This window comes from Bubalus kerabau, chromosome 17, assembly GCF_029407905.1.
Source record: "Bubalus kerabau isolate K-KA32 ecotype Philippines breed swamp buffalo chromosome 17, PCC_UOA_SB_1v2, whole genome shotgun sequence".
NCBI classification, from domain to species: domain Eukaryota; kingdom Metazoa; phylum Chordata; class Mammalia; order Artiodactyla; family Bovidae; genus Bubalus; species Bubalus kerabau.
In genome coordinates this window covers 26176046-26199305 of record NC_073640.1, presented here as the reverse complement: position 1 = coordinate 26199305, position 23260 = coordinate 26176046, and the positions used below count along the sequence as shown (strand labels likewise).

General features: G+C 42.9%; 1 non-coding gene across 1 annotated transcript; it reads right to left on the bottom strand.

The window, feature by feature from the left end:
* Window positions 1-8521: 8521 nt before the first annotated feature.
* On the bottom strand, window positions 8522-8593 carry TRNAW-CCA (transfer RNA tryptophan (anticodon CCA)). Its single transcript has one exon. It is a non-coding gene; the product is annotated as a tRNA-Trp (tRNA).
* Window positions 8594-23260: the final 14667 nt, after the last annotated feature.

The window sequence follows — 23260 nt, the reverse complement described above, 5'->3', positions numbered from 1 at the left end:
ATAGTCTATTGACTTTCAAATAAATCCCTCCTCTTTACTCCAGTTCATAAAGAAGGCACAGTAAGTGTAATAGCACAATTTTTTAACAAATCAGTTTTCAGTTGGGTGTTTTCAAATGTAAAAAAAGTATATGGAATCACATGGTGCCTTCTTCTGGCCTTCAGATGTTTGAATTTAACTTTCTAAACTGTCACTCAGTCACGTCTGACTCTTTGCAACCCCATGGGCTGTAGCCCACCAGACTCCTCTGTCCATGGCATTTTCTAGGCAAGAATACTGGAGTGGGTTGCCATTTCCTACTCCAGGGGAATCTTCCCTGACCCATGGATCAAACTGTGTCTCCTGCATTGGCAGGTGGATTCTTTACTACTGTGCCACCTGGGAAGTCCCAAGATCTTTATGGAGTCCTGAAAAACATTCACTCTTACTTGCTCCTACAGGTAGAAAAACTGAGGTCTGGAAAGGGGACTGAGCTGTTCAGGTTCATCCAGCTCTCTACTCATTTTAGGACTGGAAACCCAAATGATGACTCTTGGTACTTCATTTAAACTGTCTTCTGGCTCCACATTTGCATGCAGGAGGAGAACTAGAACAGCACAACAGGTAAGATCTATGCCTGCATAAGCATAAATTTCCATATGCGTTTGTGTGTGCACGTGCATGCGTGAGTACACACACACACACACTACATGGTGTCTGCCTCATATTGATGATCTTTGTGGGTAAGCTTCATGGTACCACCATTCCTTGGCATCCTAAGCACCTAGACTAGGGCCATGTGTGCCATGATGCCTTGGGAAATGTTCAGTGGTGATAATAGAATGAGAAGATCTAATTCTTATGGTCCAAGTGTAGGAATCTTTTTACTCTAGGCGATATAAATGTTATGTTGGTTAAACACAAGAGTGTTGAGTTGGTGTCCATGTTGCGATTGCAGAAGGAACTGAGAAAGCTGCCTTGTGAAGAAGACATCCATGTTTGTGTGTGTGTGTGCATGTATCTATATCAGAGCTGGTGATGAGAGATGCTGCCACAGAATCCATCCATGTTTGTATGTGTATGCATGTGTCTATGTCAGAGCTGGTAATGAAAAAGCTGCCACAAAGTCTTCTTTGAATGATGGAGATCTTCTGTGTAGGGGGTGGAATGCTCGGGATCATATGCATGTGGCCTTGAATCCATTTCAATAATTTTAAGAGAACCTTAAAACCATGGCTCCGAGAAAGTGGTTATGGGAGGAAAGAGGTGAAGAATAGGATATTTGGGGACAGAATGTGTCTAAAGCTGTAACTAACACAGAAAGCGAGGACATAAGCTTGGTGCTTCACACACATGATCTTATGTAATGCTCACAGCAGCTCTAAGTGGCAAAGTTTCTCATCTTCATTTCATAGAGACTAAGTCTTAGACAGATGAATGGATTTGCTCAAGATCACCAAGCCAGTGGGAGAGCCAGTGAATAAAACCCAGAAACTGGGCTTTGACCTTAAAGTCATTGGTGACCTTTAGCTTCATGCAAGTAATCACAACTTATCTAATTTTCCAAGTAAACCCACAATCAACCTTATTTGATGTCTACTGTCTAAGTGCCATGGGCTTCCCTACTGGCTCAACTGGTAAAGATTTCGCCTGCAATGCAGGAGACCCAGGGATTGAACCCGGGAAGATACCCTGGAGAAGGAAATGGCAATTCCAGTACTCTTGCCTGGAGAATTCCATGGACAGAGGAGCCAAAGCGGCTATAGGAGATCCAACCAGTCCATTCTGAAGGAGATCAGGTCTGGGATTTCTTTGGAAGGAATGATGCTAAAGCTGAAACTCCAGTAGTTTGGCCACCTCATGTGAAGAGTTGACTCATTGGAAAAGACTCTGATGCTGGGAGGGATTGGGGGCAGGAGGAGAAGGGGACGACAGAGGATGAGATGGCTGGATGGCATCACTGACTCAATGGACGTGAGTTTGAGTGAACAATAGAAGTTGGTGATGGACAGGGAGGCCTGGCGTGCTACAATTCATGGGGTCGCAAAGAGTCGGACACGACTGAGTGGCTGAACTGAACTGAAGTGCACAATGGGGATTCAAAGGCCAATGAAAAGTTTCTCTCCTTGAGATGTTTAACCTCTCCCAGTGGAAACCATGAACCAAGTGCAGCATGAAGGCCACTCCTATGTCTATGGTGACCCAGTTTGAGTTGCCCCAGAAACAGACCCTGAGACAAAGATTCAAGTGCAACAAGTTGATTTGGAACGTGATGCCAAGAAACATGGTTACAGGTTAAAGAGTGAGACAAAAGTGGGCAGGATGCTAACACAGTGCATTAAAGGTTACTGCTGGTGACATCTGGACCCCATTTTCCCAGGGGAATTGTAGGACTCATTGGAGAGCATATGCGTTGGAGAACATACTTCATTGTTATCCTGATCTGAGGGTGAGGGAATTGGGATATTTATCCTCAGCGTCCTGTCCATCACTGGTTAAGGGCTACTTCTGAGGATATTAACTCTCTGCATTTCCAGTTGACTTTGTGCACCAGCCCAGGCTACATCAGCAACCAGAAAGAGCCTTCGGTAAAGATTTGCAGGTGTTCTCACTGAGCATCCTTCTATATTTACAAATGAGGGCCAAGGTGATGTGGGTGGGCAGCTGACAGTGTCTGTCACCATGGTGACAGGCAAAGTGTGTCCCAGAGTGGGTAGTTATTAATGATCAAACTTTGAAGGTGAAGGACAGGGCATTCTAGAGCATGGTCCCCATCAAGGGGCATAACTTAAGATCATCCATCTCTAAAAGACCTGCCAGGCTTTGTACCAGAGGCAGAAATTGGCTGAGATGCCAGATTCAACTCCAGTGAAATCATCTCCTTCTCATAACAGAAAGCCTATATTCTTGTCCTGGCATCCAAGGCTATTCACAGTCCAGCTTCAGTTCACCTCTTGACAAGTTCCAAGCCATCTACCCTGGGCTTTGATTCCTGCCTGTTTTTATTAATAAGTACCAGTGTTGCTGCCTGAGTCCTGCCTTTGAGACCCTGCCAGTTCTTGAGGGTCTCCACTCCAAATCTGCCTCTTACACTGTCTTTCCCAACCAATCTAGGTGGAAGAGACCTTCCTCTGCCCCCCTGCTCCTGGCCCAACACACTTATGCAGTCTCCATCACTTCCAGTGATAAAAGCCACAATCTCTTTTTTGCATTTCTCAAATCCTCAAAGCCCTAGAAACTCAAAGAGTTTTATTTATGTTATTATTTGTTTGCTTTGCTCTTTAAAAAATCTTATAAGGTAGCAGAATCTGACCTGAACTGACATGAAGCTATTTCTAGTTCTTGTTTGATCTAAATATTCACATATTTCACCACATAAATATTCATATATTTGGTTAGAGAATAAAACCCCAGATCCTACTGTGCTTTTCTATGTACACCATGTTTCTTCTCTAAAATCTTTATATCAGCACCATATTTCTTTTGTACAATTTATATATGTGCATTCATATTTCTTTTCTAAAATCTGAAAATTTTGAATTATGAAACATATGTCAGCTCATGTGATTCAGATAAGGGCTTGTGAGCCTGTAATATCAATAAGAAGGAGAATAAGGACTTTCCCTGGTAGTCCAGTGGCTAAGATTCCAAGCTCCCATTGATGGGGGCCCAGGTTTGTTCCCTTGTCAGGGAACTAGATCCTGCATGCCACAGCTAAGACCTGGTGCAGCCAAATAAATAATAAAAATAATGTTAATAGGCAGTACTGAAGTCCATTAGAAGTGCTTTATATATTTAATGATTTTAATTCTCATAAGCACCTGAGAAGGGAAGTTCTAATAATAACCCTATTTTCCTAACTTCCCTTAGGAAACTGAGGTTCAGAGCTGTTACATAACTTGCTGAAGGTCACACAACTTGCAAATGCCAGAAGCCAGGCTTTGAACTTAAGGCAGTCTAGCGGAGTCAATGGCAACCCACTCCAGTACTCTTGCCTGGAGAACCCCATGGATGGAGGAGCCTGGTGGGCTGCAGTCCATGGGGTCGGTAAGAGTCGGACACGACTGAGCGACTTCACTTTCGCTTTTCACTTTCATGCATTGGAGAAGGAAATGGTAACCCACTCCAGTGTTCTTGCCTGGAGAATCCCAGGGAAGGGGGAGCCTGTTGGGCTGCCGTCTATGGGGTCGCACAGAGTCGGACACAACTGACGTGATGCAGCAGCAGCAGCAGCAGAGTCAAAGCTTTTACTTGCTACACTGTGCTTCTTCTAAGTCTAAATGCCCAGCCTTGAAATTGTACATAACTCCTAGCTCAGACTTACCATCTGTCTTGTTCATGAATGTTCTCTGAAGGACCCTCTCTCCTTCTGAGTCTGAATTTTCAACATCCAAGCTTTAAACCACCAGCATTGAGTTGCTGTGGATAGTATTTATCTCCCTGGGATGCGTCTCCAGAACTTCTTGCAAACTTCAGTGATCCTCATGTTCACGCTCAGTCCCTAAGACATGTCCAACTCTTTGAGACCCTATGGACTGTAGCCCGCCAGGCTCTTCTGTCCATGGGATTTCTCAGGCAAGAACATGAGAGTGGGTTGCCATAACCTCCTCCAGGGGATCTTCCCGACCCAGGGATCCAGCCCACATCTCCTGCGTTGGCAGGTGGATTCTTTACCACTGAGCTACCTGGGAAGCCTTCCTCTCAAACCACAGCCTTAGGAGGAGCAACCTGCCTGTTGCAGCCCAGCCCCAGAAAGGGCTCTGTGTATACCCTGGATCCGTAGCCCCTCCTCACGCATCTCCTCTCTGCCCCCAAGAGCCTCACCCCCACCTCTCCTGTGTCTTGGAACCCTTCTAAGATTAGAGACCACGGAAGTCTGTGTCCTGAGAATTATCCCAGGACCTTGCCTAGCATAGGGCCTTAGTGATGTATGGAGGCAAGAATATATAGCTGAGCGAGGAGGTCCAGATTTAGGTTTCTTTGCTAGCATAGACATGTCTTGGTTTTGAAATTACTCTCACACTTGACTCTCCCCACCAGCCAGATCTGTAGCAGATTCATAGTGCCAGGAGTCGAACCCCCACCCCCCACACTGGATCCAGAGTTCATTCTTCTAACCGTGATGACAAACTATGCTTAAGTGCTTCTGCATCATTCACCCCTATGAGCTACTTAAATGCCTTGTCTCTGTTGATCCTCACAACAGCCCTATGAAGAGGTACCTTTGTTATATCCTTTTACTATGAAGAAGGGCTTCCCAGGTGGCACAAGTGGTAAAGGACCCGCCTGCCAATGCAGGAGACATAAATAATGCAGGCTCGATCCCTGGGTCGGGAATATCCTCTGGAGGGGGGCATGGCAACCTATTCCAGTATTCTTGCCTGGAGAATCCCATGGACAGAGGAGCCTGGCAGGCTCTAGTCCATGGGGTCGTGAAGAGTCAGACATGACTGAAATGACTTAGCATCCATATACTCACTGTATAAAGAAACTGAGGTGGAGAAAAAGGAACTTCCCCGAGGCCTCATACCTACAATACCCATCAAGTGTTGTCACAATAACTTTGTAACAAACCCCTCCTAAACTCAGTGGCTTAAGATAATCATCATCTACTCCTCTTGCTTACATATCTGTTAGCTTTCTTGATCTCATCTGGGCTCCTACAGGCTTAACTCCAAGCAGCTGTTGAGTTCAGGTCTGCTCTTATGCCTTTTATCCTCATTGGACCAGAGGCTAGTTTGGGCATGTTTTTCTTGTAGTGATGGGAGACACAGTGGGCAAACCCAATCTCTCAAACACAGTTTAAACATCTAACTGTGTCAAAACCACTAATGTTTCATTAACCAGTGCAAGTCACATGGTCAGGCCCAACAACAGGGTGGAGGGGAAATATGCTCCTTCCAAGGACATAGGAACATAGGCACTCAGAGAGACTGTTCATCAAACAGTAACCTAGGACTTCCCTGCTGGTCTAGTCATCAATCTGCCTGCCAATGCAGGGGACACGGGGTCAATCCCTGGTCTGGGAAGATGCCGCATGCCACAGGGCAGCTAAGCCCGTGTGCCACAATTACTGAGCCTGGGTGCTGCAACTACTGAAGCCCAGAGCCTGTGCTCTGCAACAAGAGAAGCTACTACCACAAGGAGAAGCCCCCACCTCCCTCCGCAACACCTCAACTCGAGAGAGTACCCTCCGCTTATCGCAACCAGAGAAAAGTCTATGCGCAGCAACAATCACCTAGCGCACCCAAAACAAATAAATAAAAATTTAAAACCCAGTAATCTAATCCACCATACTCACTAAAAAGTAGTCAGAAGTCCCTCCAGGGCTTCCAGCTCTGAAGCCACTTTTTCTTAGCACTCTCTTAAGGAACACCAAATATCCAGGGCACAGCTTTTGGACATATAGGAAAAAAAAAAAAAAAAGCCTGTTTAATCAGTCTATTGGGATTTTGGCTTCTGATTTGGAAGGCGTAAGGCTGCTCCTAAAGGCATGTGAGAGATGGTGGGAGAGCCTAAGCAGCGGGGTGGGGAGGGGCAGGTGAGTGCCTGCTCTGCCAAGCTGACATCCCCCCGCCCCCACCTACACACATGACCCTGTGATGAGGCTTCCCTCTGGGCCTTAGACCTATCATTAGAGGATTAACTTTCTCATCACTCTCCTTACACATGTCTCCATGCAGCCTTGGAATGCATCATCAAAGTCCAAAGCAAGGGCATTTGAATTCTTTGCCTGGCAGACCTGTTTTCTGGTGTTTAAAGAGATTGCTAGAAATTCCTAAATTTTGGAGCTGTTTCCTGCCCCGCCCCCTCTCCTCCCCCAGGAGAGAGAAAGGAATAGCAGAAGCTCCCAGTGGATTAATTTATTTGTATTTTATTCTAGCTCCTGACATTTGGAGAAGGCTTGAAGAGCTTCCTAATGTTTGCTGGTTTTGATTTGCTTTGCAGGATGCTAGATTAAACCTTAGAATCCTGGAAAATAGACTTGCTATTTTCCTTAGCAGAGGTACAAGGTCTGAAACTATTCTCTCAAATGCCAGGGTGGCCAGCTCCAGCTCCAGAGCTGTGGCTTGTCTCTATCCTCACTGTTTCCCACATTGCCAATAGAGCCCAGTGCTGCTGCCCTGGCAGTCCAGAAAGGACCCCAAGTCCTCCCAACACAGCCCTCCAGACAGCCAATACTACTTGATCAGAGTTAATGCAAATGAGTTCCCATTCTTGCTCTAAAACTTTTCCATTTTTAACATGCTGGGCTTCCCTGGTGGCTCAGTCAGTAAAGAATCTGCCTGTAATCCAGGAGACCTGGGTTCAACCCCTGGGTCAGGAAGATCCCTTGGAGAAGGGAATGGCAACCCACACCAGTATTCTTCCCTGGAGAATTCCATGGATAGAGAAGCCTGGTGGGTTACAGTCCGTGGGGTTTCAAAGAGTCAGACACGACTGAACGACTAACACTTAAAATCATTTTATCCAACTCTTCTGTAGAGTTCTGATAAAGGTACTGCCTTTTCCTGTTCTACTTCTCATTATGCTACTATTCAACTTAAAAATCCTCAGTCTCCAAACTCCTTGTCTTGCCGTCAAGGTCCTCCATCATGTGACACTTTCACTCCCCACGACTTATCTAATGCCCCTTGAATCCCTTTATCACCCCTTGTGGTAGCAAATATTCTACTTTGCCTGCCAACATTCCTATACCTGCCTCCACACCTGGTATATGTGCTTGATGTGATTTTCTCCTTTTAAGTATGGGAGAAACTGGAGAATGTGTTAGGTTCCTAGTCAGCTGACCCAGAGTTCATCAAAGGAGAGTTATCCTAGGAGCCATGGGGCTGTGCTCCACGGCTAAGTCATGTATGACTCTTTGCCACCCTACGGACTAGCCCGCCAGGCTCCTCTGTCCATGGGATTCTCCAGGCAAGAATACTGGAGCGGGTTGCCATGCCCTGCACCAGGGGGTCTTCCTGACCCAGGGATTGAACCCCAGTTTCCTGTGTCAGCAGGTGGGTTCTTTACCACTGAGCCACCAGGAAAGCCCTGTGCCAGGTGGGCATGACCTAATTAGGTGAGTCTTTAAAAAGAAGGACAGATCCTTCTGGAAGTCAGAAAAATTTTGCTGGCCTTGAAGAAGCAAGCTGCTGCTGTTGTGAGAGGGTCTTTGGAGGCGGCCATGAGGAAAGGATTTGAGGGTGGCCTGTAGAAGCTAGGAAGGGTCCTTACCCAGTAAGTAAGAAGAAAAATACAGAAACTCACTCACACAACAGCAGGGAACTGAGCCTTGCCAACAACCACATGAGCTTGGAAGAGGAGCTCCCCAGAGGAACACCTTGATTTCAGCCCTGGGAGACGCTGAGTGGAGAACCAGCAAGGTTAAGCCCAGACTTCTGACCCATGGAAGCTATGGGATGATAAAGTGAAAGTGAAGTCGCTCAGTCGTGTCTGACTCTTTGCGACCCGGTGGGTTGTAGCCTGGCTTCTCCATCCATGGGAGTCTCCAGGCAAGAATACTGGAGTGGGTTACCATTTCCTTCTCCAGGGGATCTTCCCGACCCAGGGATCGAACCTGGCTCTCCTGCACTGGAGGCAGACGCTTTAACCTCTGAGCCACCAGGGAAGCCCGATAATAAATGGGATGATAAATGATCATTATTTTCAGATGCTAACTCTGTGGTGATTTTTTTTTTTACACAGCCATAGAAAACACACACATCCATTTTCTCAAGCCACGTGCACATGGTGAGTTTTCCTGTCTCAGGAACACTTAGAGCAGAGTCTTTTCTCAAACTGGGAGTCCTTTCTCATCCTTCTGCTTAAACCTTATCCAAATGTAAACTCTTCCCAAATGTACCCTTACCTCCTACCTGAAACCTTTTCTTGGTAGGCTCACACATAGATTACCTGGTCTTTTTTTTTAATGCCATAATTGTTTCTCTTTGTTTGAGTTTTATAAAATCCCCCTAGAGACTTCTTTGGGAGGAGTCCATATCTGCCTAATCCTTGTAGCCCATTGTAATTCACTGTACCCAGCACACAAAAGGGGGTTAATACACACTTATTACATGCACGAATGTTTTGTGAATTACAACATGCATCTTACTAACTTGTGTATTTGAAAACTTTCCTAACCTTAACGTATCATGTTTTGATGACATTTAAAAAGTTTACATGACCGGGAACCAAATGAAGAGCTCTTCACCCTACATGTCCAAGTATAGTTACACTCACATTCCTCTCTCTTCTTTTATTTAATTCGAATCAGTGCTCATCTGTCATGTGCCAGGTCTTTTGCTCAGCCCTTGTCCTTGATGAACATAAAGTCTAAGGCGAGTGGGTCCCCAACCTTCCCGGTTTGCCTGAGACTGTAGGGTTTCTTGGGATGTGGGATCTTCAATGCTAAACACAGGGACAATCTCAGGCATTCTGGGATGGCTGGTCACCCTAAGGGAGGGAGACACACAAGTTAGAAGGCAAATGCAGTAGAGAGGGATCACTATGCTTTGGGAACTCAGAGCAGCAGATGATGATCTTATAAACTGACTCCTAAAGAGTATCTAGGAATCACCTAGAGGAATTGCACTAACAGAAGGAGGAAGAGGCCGGCAGTAGTAGATGTAGAAATCGGAAAAAGAATGAGCAAAATCCTGGCTCTGAGAGATGGCTTCTTGAGAGAAATATGTATATATTTTTGTGTGTGCTTAGTCGCTCAGCTCAGAGAAGGCAATGGCACCCCACTCCAGTACTCTTGCCTGGAAAATCCCATGGACGGAGGAGCCTGGTAGGCTGCAGTCCATGGGGTCACAAAGAGTCGGACACGACTGAGCGACTTCACTTTCACTTTTCACTTTCATGCATTGGAGAAGGAAATGGCAGCCCACTCCAGTGCTCTTGCCTGGAGAATCCCAGGGACAGGGGAGCCTGGTGGGCTGCCGTCTATGGGGTCGCACAGAGTCGGACACGGCTGAAGTGACTTAGCAGCAGCAGCAGCAGTCGCTCAGCTGTGTCCGACTCTTCTATCCCAAGGACTGTATGTAGCCTACCAGGCTCTTCTGTCCATGGGATTCTCCAGGCAAGAATACTGGAGTGGGTTGCCATGCCCTCTTCCAGGGGATCTTCCCAACCCAGGGATCAAACCCAGGTCTCCCGCATTGAAGGCGGATTCTCTACCATCTGAGCCACCAGGGAAGCCCTGAGAGAAACATAAGTGGTTCTTATTCAAGGATTAGAATCAGCTGGTTAAGCCAAATTGTTTGATTGTGTGTGTGTGCATGAGAGAGAGAGAGAGAGAGAGAAAGAGAGAGAGAGAGAAAGGGCAGGTAGGGAGAGAGAGACAGGTAGGGAATCAGTGAGAGAAAGGAAGGACATTTCGGGCACAAGGGATAACCTGTGTAAAACCTGACTTGACAATACTGGAGGCTGTGCATAGGCCTCAGTGCTGGAACATGGAGGTGATATGGGATGTAACTGGAAATGAGGCTCATGGAGAGGTAGACCCCATTGTGGAGGACTTGTGAGCCTGGCTTAGGAATGTGGGCCCAGATGGTAGGGTGAGGGGGGACCACTGAGTGGCATTAAACTAAGCAGTGATGTGGACCCATTTGTACTTTAGATGAATCATTTGAGTCTCTGGGTATACGACAGACCTGAGATACCCAAGATAGGCATCAAGGTGACAATGAGGAGGCTGTTGACTGTATCAGGGAGAGGTGACCATGGCCTGAACTGGACAGTGACAATGGAAATAGAGGGAATAGAGATCTTTCTTTTTCTCTATCTATCTGCATATCTACCTACTCACACTCACATATGCATAAACATATACAGTGATGGAAAACATTTGTATGGACATTTATCTGGGAAGCATATGCATATCTTGTTAGGTTACAAAAATGAAATGGGATCACACCATACATATTGTACCTTGTAATGCATTTAATAGACCTTGAACATCTTTGTATAAATGTGCATATAAGTCTCTTCTCTGTGTATCTTCAGTGTCCTCAGCAGTTGCCTAAGTATTCTGTTATAATGGATTTATCAGAAAGCAGTTAATAAAGATTAATGGCAATTCAATTATTTATTTTACTGATTCTTTCTTTCTCTTCCAATGTTGTAATGAACATCCTTATACATTATTTTTGAGTGCTAATGCAAGTCTGTCTGGCTTCCCAGGTGGTATTATTGGTAAAGAATCCATCTGCCAATGCAGGAGATGTAAGAGACGCAGGTTCGAGCCCTGGGTTGGGAAGATCCCCTGGAGGAGGGCATGGCAAGCAACTCCAGTATTCTTGCCTGGAGAATCCCATGGACAGAGGAGCCTGACGGGCTACAATCCATGGGATTACAAAGAGTCAGACATGACTGAAGCAACTTAGCATGCACACACACAAGTCTGTCTACAAGATAAAAATCTCAGAAGGTACGCAGCTAGGTCAAAAGGATATAGATATTTTAGCTTTAATAGTTATTGGCAAGTTGCTGCCTGAAAAAGTACCAATATGCATTTCCATCGACAGTATATGAATGTCTATTTGTTTTAAAACAATTTATAAATTAAGAAGAATTTCAATACCCTGAAATAGAAATACATTTAAGAATGAGGAGAGTAGTCACCACATTATGTATATGACTCTGACTTTGGTTCCTTTGGAATTAACCTTTAATATGCTATATTTATGCTATGTGAATCTCAACTGATTCAGAAAAGTATTTTATAATACACATTTTAAAGTCTGAATTGGGCTATAAGCAGTACTGCATGGCTCATATGAAATCAGATCAATATACTAGCTCACTCTACCTTTAAACATGACAGCCACAAAAAAAGGTACATTAAATGTATCTATCATGTGATAAATGAAATGTTTTCTATTAAAAAGTGTCTACTACACTTGGTTCCATTGCAATGCAAATTTTACGTTATGGCTCTTAGTAACAGTTTTTCTTGCAGCTAGATCTTTATTAAAGTCAGTCAAAGGCTGTTCTTCTCATGTTATGAATAGTCATCATAATTATCTAATGCAACTACTCCAAAAATCAGATTAGTAATTAGCTGGCCCAACTGATTGGTATGACTTCCTGGATGCAGCTCTTTAATGTTGAACATTTACTTTGTGCTTGAAGGATTTGTTTGTGTGTTTCCTATGTGTGATGAGAGCTTTTCGATAATTAGCTCCTAAGGGATGTCGTATTCCAATAGCTAAAGAATAATTACGGCCTTATGAAAAGTGAAATGACTTCGGCTTCCTTTTGTTGTGGTTTAATTGTAGGCAACAAGTCCAAGAGGCTTCTCATTTCAAATCGTGATAGTGAAGATGTTGCTTTCATTAAAAAAAAAAAAGGATGTGAATTTGGTAAAATGGCAAATTGGTATAATTTTGAAAACAAACAAGCAAACCACCCTATTTAAACAAGACTTGTGTTATTTCATTAGTTCATAATTTTGATTACAAATTAAACTGTGGCAGAGTGAGGAGTTGGAAGGTTTTCACAACAAAGGGGATGGAACTTGAAAAAAGTTCACATCAAAAGGCATCAGCTGGGGGGACGCCATTGTAATGGACTGTTAATTAGTGCCAACCACTAAAACAAAGAAGAGAATGACAGGTCCATTCTCACAGATTGTATAGTTTGGGGCTGAAGTGAGAATAAAACACACTAAAAAGAATATATCTTTCTTGAGTGCACTTCTTGTTACTTTTGAAAAATTGACTTTTGGGGAAAAATGTTTCAAATCCAACTACACCAAGGTTATTTTTCATTCTAAACAAGCATGAGGAGGTAAAGGATGCTTGTTTATCCAAGAAAGTAATACGTTAGCCAGTTATTGCTGCAATAAATGCTGTATAACCAACCACCCCCGAAATCAGTGTCTTAAAATAACAAGTATTTATTTGTCACCCATGGGTTTGTGCATTGGTTGCCATTTTTTACAGTTTTTGCACAAATGCTTTATTGAGGCCTTTCTTTATTTTATAGACATTATCTCTTTTATTTTAATTTTCATTTTATATTGGACTCTAGTTGATTTGCAATGTCGTGGTAGTTTCAGGTGTACAGCAAAGGATTCAATTATAAATATGCTTATCTATTCTTTTTCAAATTCTTTTCTCATATAGATTATTACAGAATATTAAGCAGAGTTCCTTGTGCTATACAGTAGGTCTTGTTAGTTATCTATTTTAAATAGAGTAGTGTTTATATGTCAATCCTAAACTTACAATTTATCCCTCCCTGCCACCTTTCCCCTTTGGTAATCATAAGTTTATTTTCTAAGTCTGTGAATCTGTTTCTATTTTGTAAATTAGTTCATTTGTATCGTTTTTTTTAAGATTCTGCTTATAAGTGATACCATGGCATTTGTCTTTGTGTCTGATTTACTTCACTTAGTATGCTAGTCTTCAGGTCCATCCGTGTTGCTGCAGATGGCATTATTTCATTCTTTCTGTACTGGTTGCAACTTGATTGGACTAGGTTGGACTTCAGGCTCATGACTGTTCCTCCATATATCCTCTTTGGACCAATGGCCACCCACAATGTAATCCTCTTATAGAGAACAACAGAAGCACAAGAGCCAGACCAAGATGCACAAGACACATAAGGTTTCTGCCAGTGTCACGACCAGACTTATGCTTGCCAAAGGAAGTTACATGGACCAGCCCAAGATCAACGGGATGGGGAAGTGTGCTTTGCCTAGAATGCAACAAAAAAGTGCAAGTCGCTCAGTTGTGTCTGACTCTTTGTGACCCCACGGACTATACAGTCCATGGAATGCTCCTGGCCAGATTACTGGAGTGGGTAGCCATTCCCTTCTCCAGGGGATCTTTCCAACCCAGGAATCAAACCCAGGTCTCCCGCACTGCAGGTGGATTCATTACCAACTGAGCCACCAGGGAAGCCCTGTGCTAAACAATCATTCAGGTTATCAGAGTAACATGTGTTAATCATCATAGTTGAGATTATTTCCTCCATCAGTAGGAATTGAGATCTTCCAACATTTTGATCCATATACATTGATTGTATCAGGCCACACCTAAACTGGAAAGTATTAAAGAAAAGAAAATATGATAAGACCATTTTCCTTGCAGCATGGATGTGACACAACATAGTATAAAAAGCCATCCTTCTTGTTCAGTGAGGTTTGGACCACTGGAAACATGAAGTCAACAAGTTAAAGGAATATTTTCCATCTGTCCCTCTTGAGAAAACCCTCTAGTCTGAATGATGTTAAGTGGAAAGTAGACTTGTTTTGAATATACTGAAACTTTACCTAAACTTGCATTTGTTGTTGTTAAGTCGCTAGGTCGTGTCTGACTCTTTGTGACCCTGTGGACTGCAGCATACCGGGCTTCCCTGTCCTTCACTATCTCCTGGAGTTTACTCAAATTCATGACAATTGAGTTGGTGGCGCTATCTAACCGTCTCATTCTCTGCCGCTCCCTCCTCCTTTTGTCTTCAATCTTTCCCAGCATCAGGGTCTTTTTCAATGAGTCAGCTTCACATCAGGTGGCCAAAGTATTGGAGCTTCAGCATCAGTCCTTCCAATGAATATTCAGGGTTGATTTCCTTTAGGACTGACTGGTTTGATCTCCTTGCAGTCCAAGGGAAAACCTGCCTTGTTTCAAAGCACTCTATGAGATTGCTTATTTCAGCATCCATGGAAAAATCTACATAGTTGTGACAGCCTTGTTGAAGCTATGTGTCTTGGAAAGGGTTGAGCTACAGTATGGTTTAGAAGGAAGAATAAAACTGTAAAACCGCTTTGCTCCGATGACATCACCCATTCCAGAATCACTGATCTGCTTTCCACTATTCCAAAGCAGATCATGGAGGGATCTGTGTCCCTCCAGTAACTCTAAGTCCCTTCATCAAACAACTGGAGGAGATTAACGATGTCCTCTGTACAGCCTTGTTTTGGTCTATTATGTAGAGAACAATGTCAACAAGGAAAACACATTGCTGGTGAACATTTTAGAAATTGCAGCAGCCTCTTGGATATGGTAAAAATGTCCCCTGGAAGGAAGCTCAAAGTATCTGTGTGTAGCAGACCCTGTCAGAGTCCTGCCTGTCTCTCCTTGCCTCTCACCATCTCCTTAATTCCAATGGCTTCTTGCTGTAAACACCCGCCACTCAACCTAAAAATATTTTCAGAATGCTGGAATAGGCTCAGCCCATGCATCAAGCAGGATCAAACTGCTGGAAAAGTTAATATTTCCAGGGGAGCAGCCCCCAACCAGTGATGAATGGGGGTTGATGCTGAAACATCCCTCGGGATAATTCTGAAGCATGTTCTTCACTGTCTCCCAGGAGGTGCCAGCAAGACTGCACCCGAGTGGAGCACACACCCTTTAAAATCTTCTTTCCATTTCCTGACTCACTTCCTCACTGCCCTCCAACAGCTGCTTCCTGGAATCACCTCCAAAATAAACTACTTACTGTCATATTCCCGTGTCATGTCAAGGACTGTTTTGGGGAAAATCCAAGCTAAAACACTGTACACCTGCAAAGCTGACATCTCATCTGGTTTTGCTACTTGAGTGAATAAAGAAGTTCTGTACATTATCCTAACTTGCTGCCTTTTTTTTCCAGAGGATTCCACTAGTGTCAAAACAGCCTGCCAAATATGCTGACAGGCAGCTGGTCGACTACAGGGTAGGGTCTTCATGATATTAGAGCTAGTTTCTGTTCCCCATCTTTCCATGCGGCTTGTCAGAAAATGGAAACAGACTGAAGCCTTGCTCCAAAATCCTGAAGTTCCCTGGTTTTCAGGGGATAATGCACTTGACTGACCACTGGGCAGAAGATAATGTCTATTCTTAAAACAATTTGGTAACATTTAAAGCTTGGCATTCTTGGCAGATTTTTTAAAAAAATCAAATGAATGGGATAAATGTCTTAATTCAAGGTCTTGCTATCCTTGTTATGGAAGCTGTTGCAAAAAAAAGCTCAGAACCCGTTAGCCTTCATACTTCTACTGTGGGTGAGGCTGGTGGTGGAGAATTTACCCCTTTCTTCAATTTTAAGATGAAATCTACTATAAAATACTCCATTACATTACTAACAGTTCAAGTGGACAAGGGGATATTGCCACATCCAATGTGCTCATCAACTTTAAGAGGGACAATTTTAATATGTAAGTCTGGGAACGGAGGAATTATGAGGGACACCCGGTCAGCGCTAGTGGGATGACCTCACAAGTATACTTAACGGCGGCAGATCCCTGTCAGTCTAAGGGCAGGTGGACATTGATGGGCACCTGGACGGCTATAGGGACTTTTAGAAATTTTCTGATGCTCGGGGAGAGAGACTTAACATTGAAATACATAACCCGCTGCTGCTGTAAATATTGTCAACATAGCAGGCCCTGGCACACATGCCCTGTCCAACCTGAACAAAAGGGACTGACGTAGAACACACTCCACTGGAAGTCTTGGGGACCCTGGGTTGCTCTGGCCACGGGAGCAATAGGAATTCTGTTGGGGCTTGTGAACCTGTGTTGTCAGTACGTGTCCCTCACAGAATGAACTAGAAACGAAATGGGTCAGATGTCAGCGATGGCCATGCCAAAACCCATCCACAGATTGACCCTCCCAGTCAATCCAAACCAAAGAACCTTCCAGTGGAAACTGACTTCCATGCAGAATAGTTGCCTTTCTGTTCTATTTGTGTAATCTGTAACTGTTTCCTTCTGAAGGAAGGGAAAGTAGCCGTTCATTTTTGTCTGGAAAGAAGTGAAAGAGACAACATTTTGACAAAAAGTGATCTTACTGATATGAAAAGAATCTATGTCCAGTGAAAAAGAGTGATATGCACAATTTTGCAATATGTGGATTTTTCGGAGGTTTATGGATTCCCTTAGATTTTTGAATGACTTTACAATCTCCAAAACAAATTTTTTTAATTACTTCGGAAACTGAGGACTGAAAGAATGTAAGTGATTTACTCCACCATAATTGTATAGTAAGATATTTTTGAAGTTATTAAAATAAGTATATTTTTTCTTGCAGTTGAACAAGTCCTTCTTGCAGTGTTGACCTAACTATTAATTATCTTAATAATCCTCACCACCCTTCTTATCCAGTGGAAAAACACAAAAGGTCCACTGTTTGGTCTAATCACAGATGCTCACTTAGTAATGGGTAAATTAAGCTAAAACCTTATTGGTTTTGTAGTCCCTGTCTTATTAAACTGGCATAAATCTCAATTTCAATCTATATCTTTGTAAACAGTGGCTAATCTTGTAGCACATTGCTCTCTCTTGCTTAGGCATGATTTATCTCTTCCATCCACAGTGTCTCTCCTCACCTCCACCCCCCCAACTCCAAAAGCCTTAACATATTTCCTTTCATTCAGAACCTATATAAATATATGTTTCTTTGTGATGCTAAAGACTAATCTTTGTTTTTTCAAGCTTTTAGGAGGGATACTTACCTTAATCCTCTTAGGTCCCTGTGCCTTGAAGTGATAGCACTTGGCAAGTTTCAGATTTCAAGGAGTGACTCTCCTAGGACTCCAGTTGAATTGACCTTCCCTGAGATTCCTGCCCTATCACCCTTTTGGGGAACACTTTAAAAAGATTTGTGGCTCCCATTATTGCTCAGTGCTTGGATATCTACCAATGGTGCGTTGAACAAAGAGGAAACGCAAAAAAGAGAGAAAAGAGGCAAGGGGAGGGGGGAGGAGGAAGGAGGGTAGCGAGGAGGGTTCAAATTCCATACATACGTTGTTTCTGCTCTTCTACTCTTTAAGTATTTTCCTAATTGTGGAGGTATTTTCTTTCTTTTCCTTTTCTTCTCTCTTTTTAAATTTTAGAATACACTTATTTCATTAAAATACTATATTCCCATTATAAGACTCATACATTTGGTAATAAGCTACAGGGTTTCTGATGGCATTCAAAGCGGTCTGTAAATCCCATATGTCTTTCTGTTTCTGGCAGGCAAACCAGCCCTTGGTAAGTTGCCTTGATGAAGATGCTCATCTCCCAGAGTCTTTTGTAAGCAGCTGGCGCCTGGTGCTCGCTGCCCAGGAAGTAGTGAGAGGTGAGGTAACAGAGAGAGATTCACAGAGAGCAAGTGTCAAGATTTATTTTCTTTGTTTTAAAGGACTCCCTCTGGCTACTATTTTGGATTTAGTGAAATTCACTTAATACCTGGTCTACCTTCCTAGGACCTAAACCATGTCTCTTGAAATACAGTTCACAGGTCTTGACCTACATTACATTTAGGGGAGCAGTTAAAAATGCGAATTCTCATGCTCCAGATCTGCTGAATTTCTGGGCGTGGAGTATAGGAATCTGCCTTTCTAACAAAACACCCCTGTTGATTCTGTAGTAACTGAAGTTTGAAAACTACATTTCTCAGCTTCCCACCCCTGACTGTTTTAGCTCCTGCGTACCCACTCAAGGTACTCTCCCTAGTCCTTGTTATGTCTCGGAGATGGCAGTGTCTAAGAGATGGGAGATGACTGTGAGCACGTGTTGATTTTTGCTTGTTTAGTGTAGATTTCCCACTACTTCCGGTAACAATGCTCAGATTTTTTTCTCTAGAGGAACCGCCCGTCTCTTCCTCTTCATTCATATGACCAGACAGGATCCTAAGTCTTCACACATCTTGGAGTGGGCATGTGACCCAGACCTGGCCAATCAGCACATTCCATCCCTATGGCTCCTTTGTGATTGGTTCAGTGGTAGACACACGACTGTTAGGCCTATGAGACCCAAACTGAGGCTGCTGTTGGAAAAGTTTAGAAACTCTTTTTTTTTTTTTTTTTTGCAGGGGTTATTGGCAACCAGAACGATGTAAGGATGGAAGGGTTGCGGGGTGGAGCTCCGTGTGGACGGGTTCCACTTAAGAGCCGCACCAAAGAGCTTACAAAGGAAAAGGGAAGGACTGAAGTCCTGTGGTTTCTGTTTGAGTGCCAGGATTCATACATATCTGCAGACAGATTTGCCCCAGGAGTTTTCAGGTCGCTAAGACAATATATCCCTTTTCCGTTTCTGCTAGTTTAACTCGAGTTTCTGACGCTTTCCACAAGAGCTTCATTAAGGAAACACAATGAAAATAACTGATCTCTTCCACGTTCAGAATTGAATTTGTTTAGATCAGACATGGGGTGTTTGGTGTGGGGCAGGCCTTAGACTAATGGTATTCAGTGAAGTATATTTGGAAGTCGAGGGGTGTGGATAACTTTTTTAATTATTTATTTTATTATTATTTTGGGGGGTGGGGTGGGGTGTTGTGCTAGGTCTTCCTTGCTACATACAGACTTTCTCAAGTTTGGGCAAGCAGGGGCCTCTTACTGCACTGACTTCTCTTGTTATGGAGCATGGTCTCTAGGGCACACTGCCTTCAGTAACTGCACCGCAGGGGTTTAGTTGCCCAAGGCATGTAGAATCCTCCCAGACCAGGAATAGAACTCAGGTCCCCTTCATTGGCATGTGGATTCTTAACCACAAGTGGATTCTTACCCAGGAAAGTAATGGATAATTCTTGAGTTGACTCCAAAAGTCTCAGACTAAGTCAAGGCCCTGGACATTTTGTAAAATAATTCTGAACATACATTTTGTCAAGAATGAAGGTCATTATAGGGACAAAGGACCAGACTATTTGAATCAGGTCTCTTAAAAAATTCCAGACCATTGTCATTATACCCTTAGCCCTGATAACAGACTCTCTCCAGACTCATGGCTTAGGTGTGACCCGTAGCTGATCAGACCTTCCAAATCATGTTCATGGTAGATTTCTCAAGTTATGATTGTAGCTACTTGAATTCATGGAAAAGAAGCAACCTCTATAGTCATCAATATCAGGAGGATGTTCAGCATACAGTTAAGAATAAGAATTTTGAGTCAGACAGAACTGACTCCAAATCTTAACTCTGTCAATTGCTAGCTACCTAAATTGGGCAAGTAGCTTAGAGATTTTGTCTATAAAAGGGGATAATGGCATCCTTGTGCAAGAATTAAATGAGATGATATGTGTAAAGTGCTTGTCACAATGCCTGACCCAATTAATTAGAATTACCTAATTAACCTAGGGCTTCCCAGGTGGCACTCATGGTAAAGAACTTGCCTGAAATGCAGGAGACATAAGAGATGCAAGTTCAGTTCCTGGGTTGGGAAGATCCCCTGGAAGAGAGCATGCAGCCTACTTCAGTATTCTTGCCTGGAGAATCCTATGGACAGAGAAGCCTGGCGGTCTATAGTTCATAGGGTCACAGAGTTGTACATCACTAAAGCTACTTAGCATGCACACACAATTAACCTTAGTTCCTCTTATTATTGACCTCAGTATGCACCTTCAACATTTTTATCCCACTTTTACCATATGTTGATATGTTTCATGAATGTTTTCCCAACTACCCACCCATCAGCTCAAACTTTTAAGCTCTTTGCAGTAGGCTCTTCTGTGAACCTACTGTGGTTGGCTTTAGGTCTTTGGGTCTCAATTTACCTATTCAAAAATGGAGGGAGGAGGGGCAGTAGGGGCATTGTTAGACTAGATGTTTACTAATTTTTTTCTACTTTTAATATTTCTTCTGTGATTCTGAGAACTCTATGCACTTGGTAACCAAAAAACTAAAAATTCCTAGGAAAACATCTCAGTGTTGTGTTGCTTAATCACTGATTTTGTCAAAGTACTTTAAAATATGCTTTTTATTTTTTTGTGTGAGGAGCTATAGGTGTGGTTCTATAGGTAAAAATTTGGTCAAGAATCAGAATGACTTCTACTCTATACTTGTAGTTTTACTGCGAATGCTATCAATTGGTAAGTATATTCTTTTGAAGCTTCCAAGCCACAAGATAAATTGCATTTTTAAAATGCTCGAAGATTCCCCCCATTTTTTCATTTCTTTGATGCATGTAATTATTTTGACTTCAGCCCAATTCTCATCTTTTGGCAGATGACCAATTCGCAGATTCCAGGCAATATTCAGAATGTATTCAGCTAAAACAAATCAAGTCAGACAGTTGTCACAGAAGCATTTAACCAAAATTACTTCAACATTTTAACAATGCTTGACGTTTGCAGAGATGTCTTTGAAGTACAGAGATCCCCAAATATTTAGTGTTAACAGTTTTAGACAGGTGTTTTGCCAAAGACATGTAAAGATGTGTTGAGTGAAAACTATTATTTTGCAGTGAGCTTAGCCTCTGGAAAAATATTTATGTCTTAATTGGATGGAATTCCACCTGTCATTTTATCAAACACTTTGCTTATGGTCCATTTTGCTTAGAGTCCAAGAAAAATGAAAGTATTTTAGTTGTGAGCATTAACACGACACATGTTTGGGCTTTGTGGAATCATGGCGTTTGGTGATAATTATAAGAGAGTGCTTCAGGAACTTGAACTGGAGTTTGCAATTAGAACATACAGAATTGGGCCTGAAAAGAAAGCTTAAGAAAGAAGAAGCGTGACAAAAAATGTTGCCAGGGTCCTTTTATAGCTCAACAAAGTTATAGAACAGAAAAAAAAAAAAAAATCACTCAATGAAAACTCCAGTGGAAAAAGGCAATCAACACATTTTCTAGGAAAAAGGCAATCAACACATTTTCTAGGAGCATCTGTTTATTCTAGGGATCTCTTGTCTTACTACCTGGCACGTAAAAGGGAGCTTCCTGCCTTTCTCTGCCTTGCTGTTCCCTTCTTTCACTTTGTCATACTTCCCTGTACAAGGTTTTAGGTCATTTACAATATTATTTCAAAGAGGGATACTGAAAATAGGAAACGGAACTCAGCCGATTTTGAATCCATCTTGAGATCAGAGCTAAGAAACATCCCTCCTATTCCTTAAAAAACTGGAACTAGAACTGCTATATGACCCAGCAATCCCACTGCTGGGCATACACACCAAGGAAACCAGAAGGGAAAGAGACACGTGTACCCCAATGTTCATCGCAGCACTGTTTATAATAGCCAGGACATGGAAGCAACCTAGATGTCCATCAGCAGACAAATGGATGAGAAAGCTGTGGTACATATACATAATGGAGTATTACTCAGCCATTAAAAACAGTACATTTGAATCAGTTCTAATGAGGTGGATGAAACTGGAGCCTATTATACAGAGTGAAGTAAGCCAGGAAGAAAAACACCAATACAGTATACTAGCGCATATATATGGAATTTAGAAAGATGGTAACGATGACACTATATGTGAGACAGCAAAAGAGACACAGATGTATAGAACAGTCTTTTGGACTCTGTGGGAGAAGGTGAGGGTGGGATGATTTGAGAGAATAGCATTGAAACAAGTATATTATCATATGTGAAACAGATCACCAGTCCAGGTTTGATGCATGAGACAAGGTACTCAGGGCTGGTGCACTGGGATGACCCTGAAGGATGGGATGGGGAGGGAGGTGAGAGAGGGGTTCAGGATGGGGAACACATGTACACCCATGGCTGATTCATCTCAATGTATGGCAAAACCCACTACAATATTGTAAATTAATTAGCCTCTGATTAAAATAAATGAATTAAAAATAAAAACTCCCTCCTTTGCTCAGAGAAGTTCTTCATGTGAATGTAGCTGATGAAGTGTTAGCATATTGACTCCATTATTGGGATGAGTAAATCTGCGTCACATGATGGGCCAAGAGAGACTGTGAATGCACCTGAAATATTCTATTTAAGCCCCAATAATGTATTGGATGAATGTTAGCTCTGGGCAGGTCTTGGTGAGCTGCATTATCATCTTAGAGATGAGATCCTGAAGGGAGAAGTGGGTCATAGATGAGGTGTTTGGGGGTGGGGATAAGAGATTGTTGGGAGGTACTTTCTAAACCTCTCATTTTGGGTTGTTGTTTTTCAGTCATTAAGTAATGTCCGACTCTTTGCAACCCCATGGACTGCAGCATGCCAGGCTCCCCTGTCCTTCACCATCTCCCTGAGTTTGCTCAAACTCATGTCCGTTGAGTCAGTGGTACCCTCCTACCAGCTCATCCTCTGTCATCCCCTTCTCCTCCTGCCATCAATCTTTCCCAGCATCAGGGTCTTTTCCAATGAGTTGGCTCTTTGTATCAGGTGGCCAAAGTGTTGGAGCCTCAGCTTTAGCATAATTCCTTCCAGTGAATATTCACGATTGATTTACTTTAGGAAACCCATTTTGGGTTATAGTGTGCCAAAACCCAAGCAATAAAGGTCCAACTTTAATCAAAAAGCAAAAACCTTATTCCTGTATGGTGGGATCTAAAGAAACAGAGTGAAGGACAGATTCCACTAGAGGGATGGATTCGGGGATTCATAAAGCCTTGTAACGGCACATGCTCCCCACCCCTACT